The sequence below is a fragment of the Ochotona princeps genome, chromosome 27 (assembly GCF_030435755.1).
Source record: "Ochotona princeps isolate mOchPri1 chromosome 27, mOchPri1.hap1, whole genome shotgun sequence".
NCBI lineage: Eukaryota > Metazoa > Chordata > Mammalia > Lagomorpha > Ochotonidae > Ochotona > Ochotona princeps.
Window position 1 is genome coordinate 18,382,769 of NC_080858.1, and position 24,454 is coordinate 18,407,222.

At 47.7% G+C, this 24,454-nt stretch overlaps 1 protein-coding gene across 4 annotated transcripts in view; it reads right to left on the bottom strand.

Moving 5' to 3' along the window:
* The window catches only part of ETV6 (ETS variant transcription factor 6), a 230,812-nt gene that overhangs the window by 168,427 nt on the left and 37,931 nt on the right, over nt 1–24,454 (bottom strand). The window contains exon 1 of one of the 4 annotated variants that reach the window (XM_058655717.1): nt 15,459–15,590. The exons of the other annotated variants lie outside the window; for them this stretch is intronic. The gene's annotated coding sequence lies outside the window, so the exon portion shown is untranslated. Of the gene's footprint in view, nt 1–15,458; nt 15,591–24,454 lie in introns of those variants that run through there. 4 annotated transcript variants of the gene reach the window in all.

Consider the following 24,454-nt stretch of genomic DNA (forward strand, 5'->3'; position numbering starts at 1 on the left):
ATCGGGGTTGACAAAACTGACCTCACAATGAAACTTCAAGAAGTCTCCATGAAGGGTGGCCCTCCCCAGGCACTTAGGAAAAGTCTAGAACTCCACAGACAGAGCTCATTCCCTGAGAGTCCTCCTGGGAAACGGAACTGGTCTGGTGTTGTTTTGCCTGTCCATGACAAGAGTAAAAACAGGAAATAATAGGCTGAAACCATATGGAAAACATAAAGAAATATGGTTGGGGAAAAAAAAAAAAGAGAAAAAGGAGAGGTGAGCTGTAACCCTAGGCTCTGGTCTCAGGGGACACCCACTTCTACCCAAAGAGGGGCCAAGACCTTTCCTGCTGGTTGCTCAGCCAATCGGCAGCAACTGCACCTGCTGAGGTGCCATTTCAGGCCTGTGAGGCTCCAAGCCCACAGGGGCTGCTGGCTCATCTCCACAAGCTACACAGCAGCCTCTAGAACTTGATTCAATCCAAGGTAGTTTGGGGGAGAGCTTTCTTTTTTTTTTTTTTTATTATTATTATTGGAAAGCCGGATATACAGAGAGGAGGAGAGACAGAGAGGAAGATCTTCCATCCGATGATTCACTCCCCAAGTGAGCCGCAACGGGCCGGTACGCGCCGATCCGAAGCCGGGAACCAGGAACCTCTTCCGGGTCTCCCACGCGGGTGCAGGGTCCCAAAGGTTTGGGCCGTCCTCGACTGCTTTCCCAGGCCACAAGCAGGGAGCTGGATGGGAAGTGGAGCTGCCGGGATTAGAACCGGCGCCCATATGGGATCCTGGGGCTTTCAAGGCGAGGACTTTAGCCGCTAGGCCACGCCGCCGGGCCTGGGAGAGCTTTCTTGGCGTGACTTTAGGGAAGAAGTGTGAACCCCCCACCTGTTGACTAACCATCCTGTCCCCAAGGCCCCTTTTGGAGCTGTGATTCAAACACTTGCTCAAAAACCCACGTGTTCCGGGAAGAGGAGCATGTCTACCCTGACCTCAGGCAGCTGCATCAGCTCTAAATCCACCCCCAGCACGCGCCGAGCACGGGGCCCCAAGGTCAGCAGCACGTTCAGGGAGAGTGGCAGTCTTGTCCAATTCCCAATGGTGGAAAACCCCGAGGCTTGGGGGCACTGAGGTCGCACTGCCTGGAGTCAGACCCCCCTTCCACAGCAGCGCCCTTGCCGGGTCCTCATGGAGCGTCAGTGTGTTCGTGGTGACCCCTAACCCTGGGCCTGTGGGGGCGGGGCACATAAAGCACTGAGCTCAAGCTCTGATGTACAGTGACACACAACACATCAGGCCTGATGACTCCCCCAGCTCTGCGGCCCATGGGGAGACAGGGAAGCTCAGAACTGTGGAAAAGCACAGACATAGGCCTTATAATGCATTGAGGCGTGTCTGTGTGGTTGTGTGTGAGAGATGTGTCAGTGTGTATGGATGTGCATGCTTGAGTGTGTATGCTTGTGTACATGTGAGTGTGTGAGGTATGTGTGCATTTGCTTGTCTGCTTGGGTACTTGTAAGTGTGTGTGTGAGGTTTTGTCAGTGCATAAGAGTGTATGTGTAAAGATGTGAAATATGTGTATATGTGCGAGGTGTTTGTGAAGTGTGTTTCAGTGTGTATGCATGCACGTGAGGTGTGTGTGTGAGGGTGTGATGTGTATGTCTGTGTGAGTATGTGTGCTGAGTGTGTGAGGTGTGTGTCCATGTGAGGCTGTGAAGGAAGTGTTCATGTCTGTGAATGTATGTGTGTGAGGTGTGCATGAGTGAGTGTGTGAGGTGTGTGTGAGGTGTGCATGAGTGTGAGTGTGTGAGGTGTATATGAGTGTGTGAGGTGTGCATGAGTGTGTGAGGTCTATATGAGTGTGTGAGGTGTGCATGAGTGTGAGTGTGTGAGGTGTATATGAGTGTGAGTGTGTGAGGTGTATATGAATGTGTGAGGTGTGCATGAGTGTGAGTGTGTGAGGTGTATATGAGTGTGTGAGGTGTGCATGAGTGTGTGAGGTCTATATGAGTGTGTGAGGTGTGCATGAGTGTGAGTGTGTGAGGTGTATATGAGTGTGAGTGTGTGAGGTGTATATGAATGTGTGAGGTGTGCATGAGTGTGAGTGTGTGAGGTGTATATGAGTGTGTGAGGTGTGCATGAGTGTGTGAGGTGTGTGTGAGGTGTGCATGAGTGAGTGTGTGAGGTGTGTGTGAGGTGTGTATGAGTGTGTGAGGAGTGTGTGGGTGTGCAAGGTGTGTATGAGTGTAAGACGTATGTGTCTCTGTGAATGTATCTGTGAGAGTGTGAGATGTATATCTGTGAATAAGTGTGTGTGCGAGGGGTGTGTCTGTTTAGGAGGGTGTGAGGCGTGTGTCCATATGAGTGTGGTATTAAGTGTGCGTTGTGTGTCTGTATGAATGAGTGTGTTGAGTGTGTCCATATGAGTGTGTGTATGAGGGTGTGAAGTATGTGTCCATATGTCTGAATATGTGTGTGTCTGTGAAGCTTTGAGATGTGTGCCTGTGTGTATGAGTGTATGTCTGTAAGGGTGTGAGGTGTGTATCCGTATGAGCGTGTGTGAGGTGTGTGCCCATGTATGAGTGCATATGTGTGAGTGTGAGGTATGTACGAGTGTGTCTGTGACGGTGTGAAGTGTATGTGTGTGTCAGATCCGTGAATGACGGTGTGTTGGGGAGAGTGGTCCCTGAGTGGCTGCTTGGAGGGAGCCACGGAGCTCTGGGAAGCGACCAAACATGCCAAAGCAGTGTGAGTAACCCAAAATGAGAGAGGAGAGGCCGGCTGCTTTCACAACAAGTCAAGGTTTTCGCGTCTGTGACCTAGGCCATAGCTTCCTGATGCCTTCCTGGTAGGTGACTAATGTCCAGGCACCTGCTGACGTAACAATACTCTGCAAGTGGATCCTGTGATGCTGCTGATGTGGCATGCAGGCAGGCGTGACAGGCTGCCTCAGTGGGGCTCTCCAGAGAAGCAAGACCAATAGAATGAGAGCCACCGACAGAGGAGGGCGAGACAGGAAGGAAGAGAAGGGAGAAGGGAAGGAGAGAGAGGGGAAAAAAAAAAAACAGATCTTCCACTCACTGGTTCACTCCCCAAATGGTCAGGTCCAAAGCCAGGAGTTTGTTCCCAGTCTCCCACACGGATGCAGGGACCCAAGCACTTGGCTTCTGTGCTTACGGACCTTCAACTAACTGGGCAAGGTCACATTGTGGAGGACAATCTGTTTTGTGCAAACTGCACTGATGTGGGAGCAGGTGTCTGGTCTTGTAATGAAGATGCTGGTTATGATCTCCATGTTCCAGAGGTAAATGATACAGTCCAGCAAGTTAAGCTGTCACCTGGGGTGCCTGGACATCATACCAGAGGCAGATTAGGTCTTGCCTCTGCTACTGAGCCACTTTCTTGCTAACACTTCCAGGAAGCAACAGTGCCTGCATCCTGGCCACTCATGTGGGAGACCTAGGTGGGACTCCTGGTTCCTGGCCTTGACCTGGTCCAGCCCCGATGCTGTGGACCATTTAAGGAGTGACCATCTCACTGCCTGTCTCACCGTCTCTTTCCTTCTCCCCCTGTCCATTTCTTTGCCTTTCAACGGAAAAAGAATCAACAAATACTTTCAAAAAGACATCCATACGTCACATCAGAGCACGAAGTTTAAGATCCAGCTCTAGCTCCTCAGTTCAGCTTCCTGTTAATGCAGACCCTGGGAGGCAATAATGATGGCTTAAGCAACCAGTTTCTTGCCCCTTTGGGTGAGAAACCTGGATGGAGTTCCCAGATGTCAGCCTGGCCTAGGGCCATGGTGACATTTGGGGAATAAACCAGCAGATTAAAGCTAATTTCTTCATTCTCTCACTCTCTCTCCTCCTCTCTTTCTCTCCGCTTCTCAAACAAATTTTCCTTAAAGTTACCCAGTTTAAATGTTACTCTCATACATAAATATCCTAAATTACGCCTGGCCAAATATCTGGACACTGTGACCCAGCCAAGTCAACACAAAATGAGCCATTTCATACGCCCTGGGCATTTGCTTTCAAAGATTCAGTATTACAGAAAAGTATGAGAGCTACAGAGATTTCTGAAGAACACAAAGAAAACACACCCCACAAAAGCCCGCAGTGGCAGGGAGCTGAATCGGACAACCAGGAGCACAGCAGGTGGGCAGGCAGACATGCAGGGAATACTCTAGCTCTTAGGTGGCCTGGTGAGTTCACAGGTGTTCATTCTACCAGGATGTTTTGTAATTCACATACACTGCTTCTTATCTCCAAATCAACTATTACAGATAAAAGATAACAGGTGGAAGGCCTGGCACAATAGCTCAGAAGCTAAATCCTCCCTTGTACATGCTGGAATCCCATATGGGCACAAGTTCGTGTCTCGGCTGCTCCACTTCCCAACCAGTTCCCTGCTTGTGGCCTTGGGAAAGCAGCAGAGGATGGCCCAAGGACTTAGGACCCTGTACCTGTGTGGGAGACCCAGAATCTGCTGGTTCCTGGCTTCAGATTGGCTCAGCAACAGCTGTTGTGGTCACCTGGGGAGTGACCAAATATTCACTGAGTACAAAAAAAAACCCAATAAAGATGGAGGAGAGAACAAGAATATCTCCAAGGTAAAAACAAGGTGGCTCCAGTAACACTGGGTTTGAGCTGCATAAACAACAACAACAACTTCACAGGTCAGAGGTCAGGGAAGATCATGTGACTGAGACAATGCCCACCCCATGGAGTCGGGTCCTATGAATGGCTCCTGGAGAAACTCAGCTGGAAGCGGCTACACCTGTGCAACCCAGACGACACGCAGCCCATAGAAAGCAACTCCCAAGGCTGTGACATCTCAGCCCCAAATCTCCCAAGAAAACACAGCTAAGGCACCGGGGCACTTCTAGCAATGACCCCAGGGACACATCGCACTTCTCAGCAGGATCCTCAGCCGGTCCAGCCAAAGGCTAGTGGTAGGGTTAACTGTCAAGGTGAATGTATTCCTGGAAACAGAAAATCCCCACATTCACCAGGAAGCAAACGGGAGATAGGAATGATCTTGGGAGTTCTTAGAATTCCCAGGAAGGACAGTTACCTTCGAGGCATGCAGTTTAACTGTCTACATTGAAGTGACAGGATTAGAATCCTGAGCTTTTGCTTTATAAATAGAATCAGAATCTTTAGAAACAGAATCTTAGACATTGTAAATTTTTTACCTGCTCCATGTCACAAAATAACTCCTCATGTATTTACCCAATATCATGTAGCTATTGATTGTCCCATAGATACTTGCTATCAAAACCCCACGCTTATTTTGTTTAAGGTGCTTCTTGTTCATGGCAAGAAGTTGCCCCCGGGCTGGAAATTAAATTCATTTCATGCGCCTTGGAGTCTTACTTGATTTCTCTGAACCCCAACAACTGGCGCCCAACATATGAGGCTCCGGTGACAGTGAAACCAAAAGGAAATCAGAACACTTAAGGTAAGGGAACTTTTGGCACTTCATTTAAATATGGGAAATTCTAGTTCAGTCCGGGAACAGTAGGTAGAATTTCTCCAGGGTTTGCTACAGGGAACTGGAGTCAGGGTAAAAAAACAGTCAATATAATGCTTTGTTTTCTTTAATTATTAAACACTGTTATTGGTATAACCCTCCTGCTAAAGGTATGTTGGGTTAGAAGGTATGGGAAAAGGTACTAAGAGCTCTCAGAAAACACAGCAGCAAGGAGAAACACATTCCTGTAAAAATATGGACTTTATGTTCACTCGTTTCATCGGCCACACAGACACTGCCGTCAGACTCGGAGGCTTCGGGAGAAGCACTGTCAGAAATGGAGCCTTCTGTGAAAGAGGGAAAGTTCTGCACGCTTTCCAGAGTTCCAGGATTACGCTGACCTTGACCATTAACCCTATCAGGCTAGAAAGGCAACCCCAGCACAGCAGGGACTTCATGTTCTGCCTTCGGATCCCACAGGCTGCGCACCTGCTAATTTTTCTCTTATTCCAGCTGGTGTTAAAGAGATGAAGGCCCTGTGAAGTCATGAGAGCTCTATTCCACTAGAAACACATATCAGCCTGGGAGAAGAGGATAGCTTTTGATGTGTGCTCACAACCGACATGAGAATAACAGAATATTGATGGGAATCCTTTCTCTATTCACTGGTGTTAGAATCAAGCTGAGAGAATCATATACATAATGGCCAGGGGATGAGTGGAAAGACTTCAAACGACTTACTCATCAGTCCTAGAAAAAGGCCCAAGCCTGCACTATCGCAGAGAAGAGAATGCCACATTTCCGAGTATCAGAGTCAGGTTCTGGTCCCGTCTCATCCAGACACAGGCAAGTCTGACCGACTGTGTTAGGGGGGACATGGTGGGTCCCTAGCAGGGTCCTCACTCTGTGCCCAGTGCCCTATCTGCCATGCTGTACCCTAGGACAGAACATTCTAGCCACCTGCCACATATGGGATTTCAAGCTGGGGTAGCTGGCACTGAATCAAAGAGAGGTCCACATCAGGACAGGTTGGAGGGCAGAAACTGAGGAAAGAACAATTCCCTCGTTACAGTGGGTGACGAGAAGGGAAAGTGGGACCAAGCCACGGCTAGTGCAGGCTGGAACCAGTAGGGCCTCCATGTGGGTTCCAACACCAAGCTTCTCCTGTGCCTGACCCAGCAGGGATAAGTGAGACCAAGTGGCACATCGCTACATGTGGGAAATGAGAAGCATTTTTTTTTCCAAACTGCAGCCTCTTCTGCACTTATTTTCCAAGAATCTGAAACCATGCAGCTGGGGTCACTTTCCCAGGAGCTCGCCAGGGTTTGGCTGTGGCTGGCTGTGCACGTCACTACTGGGCGTTCCCTCACTTCTCTGTATTTCTTTAAGAGCCAGGCTGAGAGCTTCCACTGGTGGGTTTACTCCTCAAGTGCCTAAGTGTGATACTAGAGCCAACTGTCAGACCCAGGTCATCCATTGTGGGATAGTGTCTCACTTAACCACCAGGCCTAACACCTGCCCCAATGATTGGCATACTGACTTCAAGCTTTTCTTCAGAGCTAGCCAAAGGAATCCAAAAAGTTGGCGCCGATGGCTCCCTGGGAACAATAGGCTCTTTCTACAAAATACAGGTTTGTCTTCTTTTCCCAATGCCCAAGAGTGAGTCCTCTGGCACAGAGGACTGCACAGCTCTTCACCACAAAGTACAAAGCTCCCAAACAAGCAAAACCAACCTGCACCATACAGGTTCGATGGAGTCAAGCGCTCCTCTCCAGTTTTACTTCCAGAACTCAGCATGTTAAATCACAGGTCCCCTCGGACAGCCCATAGAGGTGACTGTGAATGCAATCGTCCTACAGATGTGCACTCTCTCTGGGGCCAGCCCAGCAACGCCACTGGACCATGCAAAGTCAGCCACAGAGCCATTCTCTCACCCCACCAGCTGCCAACGCAAGACCCCTGTGTCTCTCAGTTCACATTGGGCCTCTCCAGCCTGCCCTGCTCTCCCACGAAAAACCAGTGGCCACCCCCCTACCTGTCTGCTGGCCATCTGTACTTGCAGCCACAGAACTCAGTACCCAAGTCATACCCCGTAGTGGAGGCCTACCCACCACAGACACCCAGAGAACCAGGACTCACTATTTTACCGGGGAGAGACAAGAGAGGGAGTGCGTCGAAATACCCATGAAAAAAAAAATACCATTAGCGAAAGTCATTTGGGTACAAAACCAATTTTGAGATCCATGTACAGTTTCTTCATAAAGCAACTTTTTATGCATCTTTTGAAGATGCCTTCTATGCATGGATCTCAAAATTAATTATTTTGTATTGAAATAACCTTTTTTTTTTAATCCGGTACTGTTTAGGAAAAAACAATCTTGTGCAATACAGTCAGGTTTTCTCAGCAAAAAGGCACAGAGTCCAGTCCCGGGGCTGCCCTTGACTGAACCGGGTAACTCTGCATCAGTTTCTCTGCATGGGCACAAGGACAGTAACCACGCCACCCTTCTTTTCCCACAGCTATAACCAGGACACAGGGAGACAGCAAAAGCTGCTTCACAAATGAAGGCACTGTGACTTTCACTCCTTTCACCAGTGTGGAAGCTGGGCCTGAGGGCATCAAGAACTAGAACACAAAGCCAACATACATCACCCTGGGTGTCTGGCCCAGCAGCTAAGATGTCCACACTAGGTAGCAGGGCACCTGAGTTCGATTCCCGGCACAGGCTCCTGACTCCCACTTCCTGCTAATGGAGATGGTGGTGATGGTTCAAGTAACAGGGTCACTGCCATCTGGGGGAGACCTGGATTGGACGGCCAACTCCTACATAAATCCCTCTTCCCCTGCTGCCACTGCAAGCAGGAAGGCAGCAAAGCGGAGCCACCATTGCAATTTGTCTTTCTAGAGGATTCTGGAAAAGTCTGCATGTCTGTGCTTGCACTGCACCCCGGCCATTGACTCCCGCCCACTTTCAGGAGGTGAGGACAGAGTTTGAGTGGGCTCACTAATGCTTACAACTACCTCGATTGTCCTCTAATCTTTCTGGAATATTCATGGACCCTGTGGCTCAAGGAAACTATTTTGCTGAAAAACACCCTCAGCCAGGACAGTGGCAAAAGCAGAACTGTTCGACCAGAGCTACTTGTTTGTTTTGGAAAAGGTGTGTCTTTTTTTTTTCCTCCCTCTTTTCTGTTTTACTCTGGTTAGAATGTTAGTGTTTTCAATGAAGTGTTCTTGGGCTTAAGTCAACATCAGTTCATCAGACCAAACCCAGCTATCTTTTCAGCTGCGCGGGCTGAGAAGTACTGAGCCACCAAAGCATGGAGGCAGCTGGCCACAACCTTGTTTCTGTAGCCCCAGCACAGATAACCTAAAGCTGCTCAAAAAAAACAGCTGAAGGCCAGCACAAAGGATATAAATACAGGAGTCACAGGCTGGCAGCACACTCCCACACCCCCAGACTCTCAGATGACTTAGAAAGGATGGGAACTTACATTCCAGACAGCCTTAGGCCTTCAAAAAATGAACACACTTGATCCAGTGCCCCACTCCCCACTTCCAACTCCACAGCTAGTCCAGTGAGGCCAGCCCATCTTCTCTCTCATTTCTGGTTGGCATTCTTTGTGTCTTCTTGGTTCTTTCTTACCTATTGAAACAGCAACTACAGAAGGGAACAGGCCTGTGAATTCACTCCCCTTCCTCCTTCTCACTGTTCCTTCCACTTCCTGGTTTCCCTTCTTCCTCTTTCTCCAGCTATAGGGTCCCTTCTAAGGAGTCATTACCACCGACCGGTCTTGGTAGCATTCTTCCACCCTCATTTGTGCCTTCTCTGGCTATTTCTTGAGTATCTAACAGGTGCCAATGCCCTACTTGCTGGCAGAAAATACAGAATTCACCAGGCCCCGTCCCTGTTTTCACACTGCGTACCTTGTAATGGGAGACAAAATAATGAACTAGACAAAATATGTGTAAATTGTAATAACTTCTAGGAAAGGAACAAACTAGAACCTAAGATAAAAATTACAAATGAATGAAACTTTGTAACAATAACAGGATCGCTTTCCTTCCAATCCACCTCACTTCCTTTCTGCTTCCCTTCTCTCCTTGCCTTTCTGCCTTTCTTTAAAAATTTTACAATCCTAAGAATACTAATCCTCTACCTGCTAGTGACAGTATGCATATGGGCACCAGTTTGTGTCCTGGCTGCTCCACTTCCCAATCCAGCTCCCTGCTTACAACCTGGCAAAGCAGCAGAGGATGGCTCAAGCCCTTGGGCCCTATGTCCATGTGGAAGACCAGGAAGAAGCTCCTGGCTCTTGACTTTGGATCAACTCAACTCTGCTTGTTTCAACTATTTGGGGAGTGAACCAGAGAAGCAAAAACCTCTCTCTCTAGTTCCTTCTCTCTCTGTAAAAACTGCCCTTCAAATAAAAATAAATAAATCTTTTTTAAAATGTTAGAATTATATCTTTATTTTAGGTCTTTTTAAAGTTCTTTTTGTTTTGCTTTTTCTTTTTAATTTGAAAGGAGGAGCCATAGAGAGAGGGTGAGTTCTTGCTTCTGGCTGGTTCACTTCCCAAATATGTGCAACAGGTGGAGCTGGGCCAGGACTGGGCCAGGACTGAGCCAGGAGCCAGGACTCCATCCCCACCTGCCGCAGGGCAGCAGGCACCAGAACACTTCTCATCTGCTGCCCTCCCCCGCCGTCAGGGTGCGGCTTAACAGGAAGCAGAATCAGAAACTGAGAGGACTAGATGCCAGCCACTCTGAGATGGGCTGCAGGTGTTCCAGGAAGTGACTTCTCCCACTGGACCACAAAAGCCTTCCCTCTCCCCCAAATGCTGAGTCTGATAGTCAGGGGACAGTCAATAACCCACCTCTCCCTCAAGTTTTCATCACATCTTAAAATTCAAAGAGGACAACTCCTGACCTTGGAGTTGTCCAGCTCAGGCCAGCTGGCCAGCAAGAGGCTCACATGAACTGACTTTCCCCTGGAGCTCTTGAGGGGTGAACAACTGCACGATAACCTGGCCGTTATACGGAAACCCCAATCAGGGACAATGTGTATTTTCAACTTCCTGGTTACCATGTGCATTGGTTTGTCCATAGTTTACACCAAAGATGATCGTCCCCAAAGCTCCCTAGCCTCTTCTTTCAAAATACATTACAAAGTATCGTACATCCCTTGCTTTCCCATGTATAAGCACATTCTTTTGAAGTAATGACTAAAATAGGAAAAAAAAAAAAAGCCTTGTAAGAAACTGATCAACAGGACTGTTTTCCTTGACACTCAGGGCTCTTCTATATTTCACCACTTTCGCCTCCAGGATAGGAGCCAATGATGACTTCTGGGTACCATTTTTCAAGACTCGCATCAATATTATTTTTCCTTTCTCTTTATGTATGCATGGGCCTTCTTTTTCAAGGATCCTGACTGAATTCAATCCCCTCACCCTAACTTTCCAGAGCAATTACTCAATGTTTTGGGAGCTTGGATGTCAACTGCAGATGCATTTTCCACTTAAGCTTCCAACTGAGGCACCTCATGGAGAGAGCTTAAGGTCTTTTGGAATTTCTGAAGGCAACCTAGCTTTTCTCCCAAGTCTAAGTTTGTGTTCTTTTGTTACAATGGGACTGTGCTGCAAGATGAGGAGGCATTTCCCAGGCAGCCTGGCTGATCTGCTTGATTCACACCCCAGTTATTCTCCTCGGCATACAACCTTAACAACTACACTCCTTGGCTTTTCCACGTTAGATGCTGTATCACTCACGCCACAGATGACTTTCGGAAACTATCCTGACAAGTACACCAGCGGACTTCAGAGAATTGCAGGAGAACTGGAACTAAATGGTTAGGTCATTTTTGTACCAAAAAAATTTTTTTTTGAAATTCTGCAGCCAGCATTGTAGTATAACAAGATAAGCCTATGCCCATGATGTCAGCATCCCATATGAGCACCAATTCACATACAGCTGCTCCACTTCAAATCTTCCTGCTACTGCGCCTGGGAAAGAAGTGGAAGATGACCAACGTACACAGGCCACTGCTACTCAGGTGGGAGAGCCAGATGATGCTCCTGGCTCCTAGCTTTGGCCTCTTTTCCTCTCTTCCTCCCTCCCTGTAATTTTTCCTTTGAAATAAATCAATCTCACGAGTTCTTAAATCCATTTCTAGTTATTCCATTATACATACCTACAAGGAACATTTTGGAAACCTCTTGTATGAGTGGAAAGCCAGAAGGCAGGACCCTGTCAAGATGTCTTTTATAAGACAGTTCATTCTTATCACCCTGGGGTACAATAAGGAAACATCTAATAGAAATTTTCCAACAACAGGAACATGCACTGGAGCTGACAAGAATTCCACAACATGAGTGCACAGGACAGGTGGGGGCAGCCCAACGGACCCTTTTGTCAATAATCCCCCATGTGACTGGCCATGAGCTGTCTTTGCTGTGTCAGTCCCACTTTAGTCTTTCCCTCATCTCTGGCCTAAAACACAGCCACCCTGCCTCCTCCTCCCTTCTACACACTGATTCCATGTCCCCATCTCCCATTTTAATCCATTCAACACCCAGGAGATACCGCAGATCTAACTGGATCTGCCACCCAAGAGGTCTTCCAGTGGTCTATCCCCGACTGCTCAGCAGGACAAGCAGGCACACACCAGGAGGAGGGAGATGCCAGGGACAGGGATGTCCATGCGGATGGTCCACCCGGTGAGGCGCTGGCAGCTAGCTACCTGCAGCCAAGAGCGAGTAAGAAACAGAGATCTCCTAACCTAGTCTCATCAGGCAGGTTTTTCCCCACTCAGACCAAAGATGAGACCACAGCCCTCACTGAGACAGTGGATGAGGCAGAGAAGCTGTGTCCAAACCCTAACTACCAGAAGCAGAGACCAAGAGGGTACGTCGCTGCAAACCAGGTGACTGTCCTTCAGCCGAAACACTTGAGGCCAGAAGAGTTTCTGATCTGGAACTTTTGGGGATTTTGGTATATTTGCATTTACACCATATGACAGCGAAGTGGACCCAAACTGAACTATGAAATTCAGTTTCCAAACACCTCATGTGCACAGCCTGAAGATCCATCTATTTGGCATTTCCAGTGCACCTTACATATTGACTGCTCCACTTCACATGAGGTCAGATGTAAATTTTTCCACTTACAATCTCATGTGAGTACCCAGAAAGCTTTCAATTTTGGAGGATATGATATTTGGGATTTTTAGATTTTGAGTGTTTAGCACGCAATTTGATTTACAGCCATAGAAAACTACACTGAGGTACATGGTAGCAAGACAGGCAGATGCATAGCACACAAAGGTACGCGCGCACATACACACACACACACACACACACACACACACACACACACACACACGGGCTTGCATGATTTCGCAGCATCCATGTGGTGACTTAGCTTTATGGGAATGCTGTGGCCAAGAAGAGCAGGACACCACGGCCAGGTCTTTAGGAGCCAATGGCAGCTATTCCGCACTGTAATGTGGTAAGGAAAACAAATTATAGTTTTCTGTGGCATGTCATCAAACTAGAGGTTTTGCTTTTAATTTTTTTCCTTTCAATTTATTGTCATGTTAGGCAAGTTGGGCTTTCTGGAAACCAAATTGGGCAACAGTCTAAATCCTCTTGCCAAATCGCAATACTTTACGGGCAGGATTGGGAGCTTCTCGGGCCTTACTTACGTGAAGGGTCTACAAATCAGACGTCCAGACTGGATGGCCAACATGCAACCTAGTTTGCATTACATACACTCATCCAAACCAGCAGGCCACACAGCCTTTTGTGAAGAGTTCATCTTCCGTTTAATCACTGTCATTTTCCATTCCCATCACAGACCAATAGTACATGCCATTCAGCCTCTTGCCTAATCCCTTGCGCTTCCTCAGGGTCTCCACTTAAACCTGTACCTTCCATCCTCCATAGGTCTGGGCTTTCTTAGACACTCAAGGCAGGAACTGAAGTGTACGACAGTTCTTTGGTCATAATCTAATCCACACTCTTAACGGAACTGGAGATTGTGAGGGCCATGAAAGTCAAATGGCTGATTCTATCTTGAAGGCAGAACCTTTCTACATCACCTTGACTGTCCACTGAGAACAGGGATGAGGAGCATGTCTCTTTCACTTTCATGAGGACCTGCACTTCTCTGTCCAGACATTGCAGTCTCCGCTGAGAAGCCCCTTGTGGGGAACGATTTCTGTAAACTATGATGGCAGGTGTTCCTAACAGGCTGGGGGGAATCTTCAGAATGCACCAAGCTTCTCGCCTTGCCTTGCCGTCAATTATGAAGAAATTTTGGCCAAGTCACAACAATAAAAATAAACCAATTTGTGTCCTGATTGCTCCACTTCTGATCCAGCTCCCTGCTAATGGCTTGGGAAAAGCAGCAGCAGACAGCCCAGGTGCCTGAGCCCCCCGTTTCCCACTTGGAAGACTGCAAGCCCCTAGCTCATGGCTCTGCCTTGGCTGGTGCAGCCATCTGGGGCAGTGAACCTGGGTGTGGAAAACCTCTCGCTCCATCTCTCTGTAACTTTTTCAAATAAATAAGGTCTAAAAATAAATAAAAAAATGACTACACCCACTGCGTACAGGATGACCTAATGCACTCCATAAATCACACTGTTCCACGCTGGCTTGCTGAGGGGGAAAGACAGAAAGAAAACTCATTGTTTTAAAGGTAGAAAAGATTTACAGTATTGCTGTGAATGTCCGTAATTTAGTCATCTATTACTTAACTAACACTGAATAGCAATCGTGGGTGAGCCAAAGTGCCACTAGAAATCCAAAGATGACGCATGAAAACACAGCTTCTGCCTTCAAGGAATTTCAAGACTAAGAAAATCAAGTATGCCAGCATTACGATAGCAAGGAAGGCTTCACGGGGCATTTGCTATGTGCAGGCTTTCCCAGGTGCTCGCACAGAAAGGCTAACTGCCCTAGGTTCACACATTCATTGCTTCAACAAACACTTGCTGAGTGTTGTAGACATAGTGCCTAGTACTAAAGACACATCAGAAGACAAGTGCAAAAAGCACTGTGCCCATGCAAGTTACACACCGGTGGAAGGAGATAAAAACAAACCACAACAGCTAAAATCAATCTGAGATGGTGACAAGTGCTACAGAAAACCCTAGGAGCCTTTCAGTTATCCGCAGTAGCCCACACCATGGGTGCTGTGTGAGCTGATAAAATGCTGACTTTTCTCTTACTGATGTGCTTCTCGTTAGTCTGTCAAGGCCCCAGCGGAAGAGCCACATGGGCAGCAGGAACAGGACTGCTTTATCCTCCTTCCTCTCTCTGCAGGTCCTCATACCGTCCATGAGAGACTTGGACCTACAGAGGTCCTTCTGAATCATTTGTTCCAGGAGTCAATGATTAAGAAGAAACAGCGCTGGTAACATACAAAAGCCAGCAGAACACGCTCAGAGCTGCTGAACCTGAGGCTGTGGAGTTCCTGAACTCACACTAGCTGGGTTAGAGGATAAGGAGGGCCAGGCGAGGTCCTTACCTCCAAGTGTCTGGCAACTATGGAGGTGTCATGACACTCACTATGCCTCCTAGATACGGTCTCCTGGCTACTAGATATAGGAGAACCAGACGCTCCTTAACACGGGACTCTCCATGTCCTGGGACCTATCAGGGGAAATACAGTTGAGAAGATGATAGCATTGGCAGCTTTTGATTCACATTGACTGAACCAGTACTTCTCACTTGCTTGTGCCTATTCATTTCACCCCGTTGGAGAGTAAAACAGGCCAGGAACTGTCATCTAATGGTCACCGCCCTTCTCAATGGTATTGGTTACCTATGATCAACCATGGTCGAGCACCAGTAAGTGAAATGCCAGAAACAATCTTCAGGTTTTAAATCACACACTGCTCTGAAGAGCATGATGAAACCTCACACCATGCTTTTCCAAAAACCCAGAGTGCAAATCCTTCCTTTGTGCAGGGTATCCACACAGTAGATACGGCTCACCTGTTAGTCACCCATCAGATCAGGTGTCTCGATGTCCCAGGGCTCACACAGTACTGCGGTGCATTGGCTCCATAATGACCCCAGATGCAAGAATAGTGACACTGGCGATTTTGATGCATCAAAGGGCTTCCTTTAAGTAAAAAGGTGAAAGTACTTGGCTTACAAAAAAAAAGATGGGGGGGAATCTTATCAAGCCTACTGAAATTTCACTATAGTAAGATATTTAGAAAGACCATATTCATATAACTTCTGCTGTGCTATATTGTAATAATTGTTCTACTTTGTTGCTGTTGTTAATTGCTTATTGTGCCTAATTTAGGTGACACTTAATCACTGGCATGCACACACAGGAAAAAAACAAAACATAACACAGTGTATGTAGAGGCTGGTACTATCTATGGCTTCAGGCATTCACTAGGGGTCTTAGAACATATACACTGTAGATAGGTGGGTTACTATTCAATTACTTCAATCCTAAACCACTCAGGCTTCAGTGAAAGAAAAGAAGCTAGACAAACTCAGCAGCCAGCAGGAAAAATTCCAATTCCTTCAAGGCAGTGGTTGTGGGGCAGTACTGTGGTACAGTGGATCAGCTCCCACTTTGGGACACTAGTATCCCATATCAGCACTGGTTCAAGTCCTAGCTACCCCACTTCTGATCCAGCTCCCTGCTAATGTGCCTGGAAAGGCAGCAGCAGATGACCCAAGCATTTGGGCCACTTCCATCCATTTGTAATACTTAGATGGAGATCTTCTGGCTTTGATCTAGCCCAAACCCACCTACTGAGGGTCATTTGAGGAGTGAGGCAATGGATGAAAGATGTCTTCAAGTTCTCGGACCCTACCTCTCTCTGTTGCACTTTCAAGTAAGAAAATACATAAAAAAATTTTAAACGGTCTTTATTTCTTCCCTCTCATGATTTCTTTAAAAATATATGTATTTATTTGAAAGACAAGAGTTACAGTGAGAGGGAGAGACAGAGATCTTCCATCTATTTGCTCACTCCCCAAATGGCTGCAAAGGTCAGAGCTAGACCAGTAGGAAACCAGAGGCCTCTCCTAGACTCCCATATGGGTGCAGGGCCCATGTGCTTGAACCATCCTCTGTTGCTTTCCCAGGCACATTAGCAGGGAGCTGGATCAGAAACAGAGGCGGCACCTTGAACTGGCACTCCTATGGGATTCTAATGTCACAGGTGGCAACTTCATCCACTCCACCGTACCAGCTGCTTCAAGTTTCTTCTCTCAAACTCTCTACATATTGTTCTATCCCTGCCCACCCAAAATGCTAATTACATAAACTGCAAAAATCTCTAATTTAATAGAAACTCCTCCTATTGCACCAATTTTCCAAGAAATCCTATTAATGTGGGCTGGTTGGAATAACATCCTTGTTAAGGATGGACAACATGTCTTCCATTCATGACAGATCACTTTGACATCCATGAAAATGCCAGAAAATTAAAAGTTTCACCCTGGCCTCTCTTCAGTACCCCTGGACAGATTTTAGCAGCATTCAGAGATGGCATACACTTAGGGACACAAGCCACCTTTACATGACAATCACAGTTCTGTCACTATCACCTTTGCGATCTTTAACCACATGTCACTCCAAGGGAAGAGCCGCCCAGTGATAATTGGATACAGAATGAATACGGAATGACACAGAATGATAGAATCTTTGCTCCTTAATTTAAGGAGAAAAGGAACTCGTGATTTCATGGAGAAGGAAAGAGACACCTTATTCCACTTGGGGGTAGCATTATGGCTGAGAAAGAGACATACAAAGAAAAGCACATGGGATCCAGGATTCTGCCTTTCCAAGATGAAATACACAGAGGCAGAGGGAAGGCTGCAGCAGAGCGGACTCAGGTGGCTCAAGATTCCACTGGGAAGGTAGTGGTGTAGGAGACGTTTTCAGGGACCGTTTCAAGAGTGGCACAGACAGCCCCGCACAGTAGCCTAACGACTAAAGTCCTCGCCTTACGTGCACCAGGATCTCATATGGGCATTGGTTTGTGCCCCAGCTACCCCACTTCCCATCCAGCTCTCTGCTTGTGGCCTGGGAAAGCAGTCAAAAACAGCCCAAAGCCTTGGGACCCTGCATCTGCGTGGGAGACCCAGAAGAAGCTCCTAGCTCCTGGCTCCGGATCAGCTCAGCTCCAACCACTGCAGCCACTTGGGGAGTAAACCAGCAGACAGAAAATCCTTCTCTCTGCATCTCCTTCTCTCTGTAAAGCTGACTTTCCAATAATTAACAGAATAAAAACAAATTTTTTTTCAAAGAGTGACACAGAGTGCTAGCCCTGGGCAGAGGACCCCATGCTGTCCGTATACCTTCTTCTTCCAATTTTTCCTCTCTGCATTCTCTGTGACATCAAGGTCTGCTGAGCATGGGAGAAGCCAGCCCACTGGGCATGAATCCGGCCATGGGACCGACTCTTCATAAAGGGTGAACTTAGACCAACCAGGGGCCCCAACTTCGAGAAATCCACTAACAGCTACTCCAAAATACTGCATCTTACATGTTCCTCATAATAACCCACTGTGAGAGCTAGGCTGTAGCAGCCCATTGTTCAGCTGGGGAAACAGACTCGGAACTCAGAATAATGTGCCAAAAGTCACATATCTAACAAGCAGTGGAGGCAGGGTTCAAACTCGGTTTTATTCAGTTATGGGGTCTTTATTCTCAACCACAGCGCTGGGTAGGAACAAGCAAAGAAAGCTGGAGTGGCCCTGCACATCCTTAAGACATCCATAGCACACATTAGAGCACCTGGCTCCCATGCCTGGCCCCAGCTTCTGGCACCAGCTTCCTGCTAAGGCAGACCCTGGGGGTAGCAGGTGATGGTCCGAGCGAGTGGCCTCCCACCACACATGCAGGAAACCAGAACTGAATTCTCTGCTGGCCCAGCCCTGAGAGTTGCAGGCATCTGTGAGGCGAACCAGCAAACGACAACACCCTCTTTGTCTCTGTCTCCCTAGCTCTTTCGCTCGCAATCTTTTTGCCTCTGGGAAAATTTATTTTTTTTAAAGAACACAAGGAAATTAATCAAACTCTTCCCAACACTTAAGCAAAATCTAACACTCTATTACATCATGGCACAATATTTCTTTGTAACATATTCAAGAGGGTAATGAAGAGAGAGAGAGAGTGATTGCTCTTCTGTCGGGTGGCTCACTCCCCAATGTCTGCAACAGTTAGGAGTTAGGACTGGGTGAGGCCAAAGCCAGGAACGTGGCCCTAACCCAGAACTCCTATGTGGATGGCAGAGAACAATAGGCTGGTGGCATGATGTGCTGTCTCCCACGGGGCACTTTAGTACAAATGAAGAACAGCACAGCTGGGACTCGAACCCTGGCACTCTGACATGGATACGGGTGCCCCAAGTGGCGCCTGCTTCCTGTATCATGTTGCTCTACCATTTTCCAGTACAATGACAATTTCACTTGACTCAACTCCCATCTTATCTTCCCAGGCATGTATTTCCATATGCTCAGAGCTAAATGATCTCTCCAGTTAAGGAGTACTGGGCACAGAGGACTGGCTGTGTTCTCCAAGAAGGGGGACTCTGGCATCTACCCGTGCTCTCCGTACTCTTCCCTGAATTCCTCACTCCCTCTGCCAGTGCTGCAGATTCTGACAGATGTTCAGGGATGGAGGTGGCCGAGCAACCATCCCTGCAGCTTCCCCCTGAGTCACTACGGAGCAGTTGAAGGAAGCAGCTGGGGACAGAGATAGGAGAAAGCAACAGCAACAGGGCTGGAGGACCCCGGAAGTAGGAGCAGAACTTCCCCTGGGTATGCAGTTGTTAACCCTGCAGCAGAATTATCTTGATCCAGTCTCCACAGAGGAAAACTGCTCTGTGAGCAGAAATGCTGTCGGAATCCCAGTGTGGGAGGACTCCAACTGTCCAAGCAAATGGGTTAACAAGGACCACAGATCATGGGGTTCATTCCTCAACTCTGGGTACACGGTCATACCTGCCAACTGGGATGTGTCACCCAGGCAGAGGATGCCACTAAGCAGCTCAGGCCCAGAGGATGAGTTGTGGGGCAGAGGTTAGCAGTAGTGAAAGTGACTTGGTCTGTCCACCAAGCCCCACATCGATGAGGTTTTCATAAACATGAACTGACATTTTGATCTGATTTACCTATCTCGGTTTAACCAGTCACAGCCTAGCAGATGTCACGGCCCAAGTGTGTGTGTTCTCCCAAACCTGTCACAGCCTACACCATCCACCTCAACAAACCCAGTGAACTCGCACTCACTCCTCAAATACCAAACCCAACATGCCTCCCAAGCCCCAGAACGCTGCTCACTCACGCAGAATTTAGTATGCTTTCTCTATGGCCTAAGCACTGGAACACACGCCTGCCTCCGTTCTCTCCCCACCCGACAGCAAGTTCCTGCAGAGCAGCCGTCAAGCATTGAAAAGATGCGGGCTGCCTAACTCAGGGCAGATGTTAAACAAACACGTACAAACAGCTGGCTTGATACTGCACACACGCAGCAACAACAGCAACAAAAAAGATGAGTCGCACAGAGGACTTGGCTTAACACCTGAGAACTGAACAAAAGACAAAACCAACAAGTTTTTTTTACATAAAGCAACTGCTGTGTGGCCTGCGTTGTTCCAAACATGAGTAGGACTGAGAAACTGCAAGCAGGAATACAGTTCAAAGAATGGTGTCTTATCCCCTGCCATGATTCCCTCCACTTCAGCACATCAAACAGAAGCAAAAAGGGCTGAGCATTTATCCTCATTGTGCTTCCCATAAATGCCCCAGAACAGGAGCTCCCCTGCTGGCTTCCAAAAAAGAACTGTGTAAAGGAATTTCCCTGTCCAAGTGAATGTATTCAGGGTAAGCCTGTCTGTAATAGCCAAAATGCCAATACCCACTTGAATGTCAATCATTGAAAAACCAGAGGCAGATATTGTAGCACAGTGTGTTAAGCCACCAATTAGGATGCCTGTATCACAGTGCTCAGCTGGGGTCCTGCCTACTCTCTGCTTCCAATTCAGCTTCCTGCTAATGCACCCTGTGCAAGACAGCAGATGACGGCCCCTGTTCTTGGGTTCTTACCACCCACCTGGGAGACCTGGATGGGGTTCAGAGCTCCTGCCTTCAGCCTGGCCCAGCCCCAGCTCTGGTGAGCCCCCGAAAAGTGATCCTGTGGATGGAAAACTGCTGTATCTATCACTCTGCCTTTCAAATGAATAAATGAATGCTAAAAGAGAGACACCAAATAAATAAACCAATTCTCACACACCACAGAATATTATACAACAGAGGAAATAATGGTGATACATAGCAATAGAGATAATGGCTCACATTAAAAATTTTAAGTAGAGGCTGGTGTTGAGGCAAATTAAGGCACAGCCTGTCATGCTGCCATCCCAAATAAGTTCCTGTTCAAGCCCCGGCTACTCCACTTGCCATCTAGTCCCCTGCTAATCTGCCTGGCAAGGGACTGGGAGGAGTGACCCAAGTACTTGAGCTCCTGCTGCCCACATGAGAGACCCAGTTATCCTGACCGTGGGATGTCCCAGTCCTGACCAGTGCAGAGAGTGAACCCAGATGGGAGATCTTTGCCTCTCAGTCCCTCCCTCGCTCTGCTACTTTCCCTTCAAATAAATAAATAAGTCCTTAAAAAAACTTTAATAATGAATACCTTCTGATATTTTTTAAAAAGTTAAAACACAGCTCAAGTTAAGCACATGTCTGTGCAGAATTAGATTTCTGATGTGTATGTTTCATGCTTTTATGCAATACAGTCAGCGCTAAATGTAGGGTGGAGAACAAGGCAAGGAAAAGGAAGAGGAGGGGAAGAGAAGATGGAAACAGAACTGCACCAATGGCTAACTTGAGAAAGAGAGGGAAGCAGGTAGGAAATGAGTGAGGACTCGAACGTGGTCAGATATTTGGGGATGGGTTAACAATCCCTGCTACACCCATTTCATTTGGTAAATCTTTTTATTTTTTAATTTACTTGTTTTATGTTATTAGAAAGGCAGATTTAGAGAACAGAGAGAGAACAGAGAGAAAGATCTTCCAACCACTGGTTCACTCTTCAAATGCCCGCAATGGCCAGAGCTAAGCCGATCTGAAGCCAGGAGCTTCTTCCTGGTCTGTAACATGGGTGCAGGGACACAAGGACTTGGGCTGTCCTCGACTGCCTTCCCAGGCCACAAGCAGGGAGCTGGATGGGGAGTCGAGAGGCTGGGACACAAACCAGTGCCCATGTGGGATGCCGCCGCTTGGAGGCACAGGACTATATCTGCTGGGATCCTAACTGCACAACAGGATGGCGTTAGGAGCCAAGCCGCCTCTGCAGTTGACTCGGTCATGAAGGTAGAGGTCTCCTGAGTAGGAACAGTGGCCTCATATAAACAGACCTCAGAGAGCTCCTGCACCCATCTCCGTGAAGACACAGCTAGAAGTAGGCATCCTACAACCTGCAAAGGGTCCAGGGGTCCTGCTGGAACAAAGAGAAATGGATGGCCCTGTTAGGCCTAGTTTATGGTTTTGTGATGAAAAAGATTTTTACGATACTGTTTTAAATCAGGAAAAAATGGACAAAATGGGTCATGAAGTCAAGATTATGACCAGTCCAACTGTTGACACAGGAAGTCCAATATTGAAACAGAAAATGAAGTTACAAGAATAATTTAGTACCAAGCCTGAACCTATGCAAAATGAAAAGGGATCCCCTAAGAAAAGGAGGGAAGGGGAAAGGGAATGCTCCACATCACTTTCTACTGCAGGCTGACTCATACTGGCTGATCGGTGTCTACATAATCCATAGAAAGGAGGTAAGAAGGGGTGGGCATTTGACCAGCAGTTGAATGCCCCTGTCTGGTGTTGGAGTGCCTAGCCATGGCTCCGAACTACAGCTCTCTGCTAATGTGTACCATGGGAGCTGGTGGTAATGGCTCAAGTAACTGGATGCTTGGACCGAGTTGCAGCTCTTAGCTGCTGCCTAAGCCAGTCCTTGTTGTTGTGGGCGTTTGGGGAGCAGGTCAGTTCATGACAATGCTTACTGTCTGCCTCTCCTGTTTGCATGTATTTGTCTGTCTGTCTCTCTCTCTCTCCACCTGCATCACCAAAAACATTCAAATAATAACAAATAAAACAGGGAGGCAAGAAATGCTCATCCCCACCCCCTTCTCAGCACACAAGGCTCCCTCTTTCTTCGTGAATCTGCAGGAGGAGCCGACGCACTGCACAGCTCCAGATGCACTTCGGCTCCCTCAGCATCACAGAGCACTCCGAGCCCAGCATTAATCTGCTCTCTGAATACTCTGACCCCTTTCCGATTGCATCATAAATCCACGTGGGTGACAGGGAGTACGCAGAGCTCCCAGCGAGAACACCACTGCGAGTCTGTGTTGGTGCACGAAAATCAATCAGACCTATCTCCTTCCAGAAGTGATGCTAAGCAAACGAGTTTGGACTGCATGCGCTGGGAGAGTGTGTGTGTGGCAGATGTCAAAAGACAAAAAGAGATGAGTGAGCCCTCCAGGAGAACACAAGTGATTCTGGACAGAGCCCACGCTGTGGGCAGCAAGGGCAGCCACAAAGATGAACTTCACGCAACATCCACCAGTGAGTTCGCAGTCAAGTTTCACTTCTCCAAACACCTGTGAACCAAGCATGGACACTTGAAGTTTCTGAAATTTCCACTGATGCCCATTTATCCTGTGTTTTACAAAAAGCAAGTGCATCCAAGGTTGCAACCAGAGTAGGATATTTCATCAGCTCAGCTAAGCTTGCCTGTTAGCATAACTGGGGACGCTGTCATGCCAGCAGGCCAGCAATCAATCAGCTCATCTTCCTGTAAAAGAGGTAGCCTTGGTTTTCCATAAAAAGCTCGTGTCCCATGCAATGTCTTTAAGTATGCAATAAACATTCTAGAAAGGAGTGTTCAGGTTTCAGCTCTATCCCTCTCTGTCTTTAACTTTAAGCAGACCCCTCCTCTACTTAACTCTTCCTTGCAGGGACCCTCTTATCAGGATGAAACCGAATTATGCTACTTCTCTCCACCTCCGCCCCTGGCCTCTCTGCCCCAGGCCCTGGGATTCACTCTCCTTCCAATATTTCAAAATGCTCCTCTCCCACAACCCTAGCAAACACCCCACATTTTCCCTGCCTGGCTGAGTCCTGGGCCTCTTTCCCAGTCAACAATCGTGGAGAGATCTTGCCAAAAACATTTCTTAATCACATATTTCCCTCGTCGAAAAGAGCGTTCGAGATGCAGTAAGAAACCTCTGCTCCCAGTCCAACCCACATCCTCAGAAGCCCCATGTCACTTAATGTTAAGCTTGGTTTGCTTCTCTGAGCTACTGCCACTTATGCTTTATTTTGGAACCTGCATTTAAACCCAAGATTAATCGTCAGGGGAGTGGAAAATGATCATTATTCCCCCAACTTCTTCTCTAAATATATGTGATCTTGACCAGGTAATCCCAAAGGATCTTTCTGGTCATCCTCTTGGGACCCTGAGCCAGGCCTTGAGGAACAGGGGTAGGGGGTGCCATCACTCTCCTCCTGCGTTTCCACAGTTACCCTTCTACCCAAAATCAAACAAGTGTAGGGAACCCAGGAGGTGGGGGTGATGGGAAGGCTGCTTCCATGACAGGACCCAGGCTCTGCACGATTCGCTTACCACCAGGGTCACTGTGAGCCTCCTGCTGCTCAGTGACTGATATTTTAGTTATTGATCCCTTCAAGGTCAACAGAGACCCAGCTAATGGAAAACCCCAACCCACCACTAGATAACCACCAAACTTCAGTAGAGACAAACGAGAAGGCCCAGAGGCTCCAGTCTGGCGACCGGCTTATGCAACACACCCAACGTCCCTCTGCGACATCCACCTCTCAAGGTGGTCCTGTCGTCGTCTTGCTGAGTCCACTCCCTAGGTTTCTAACTGCTTATCGGGATCAAGTCCAAGGGCCTCTGAGCAGCCCTTAAAACCACACCCTTGCAACTT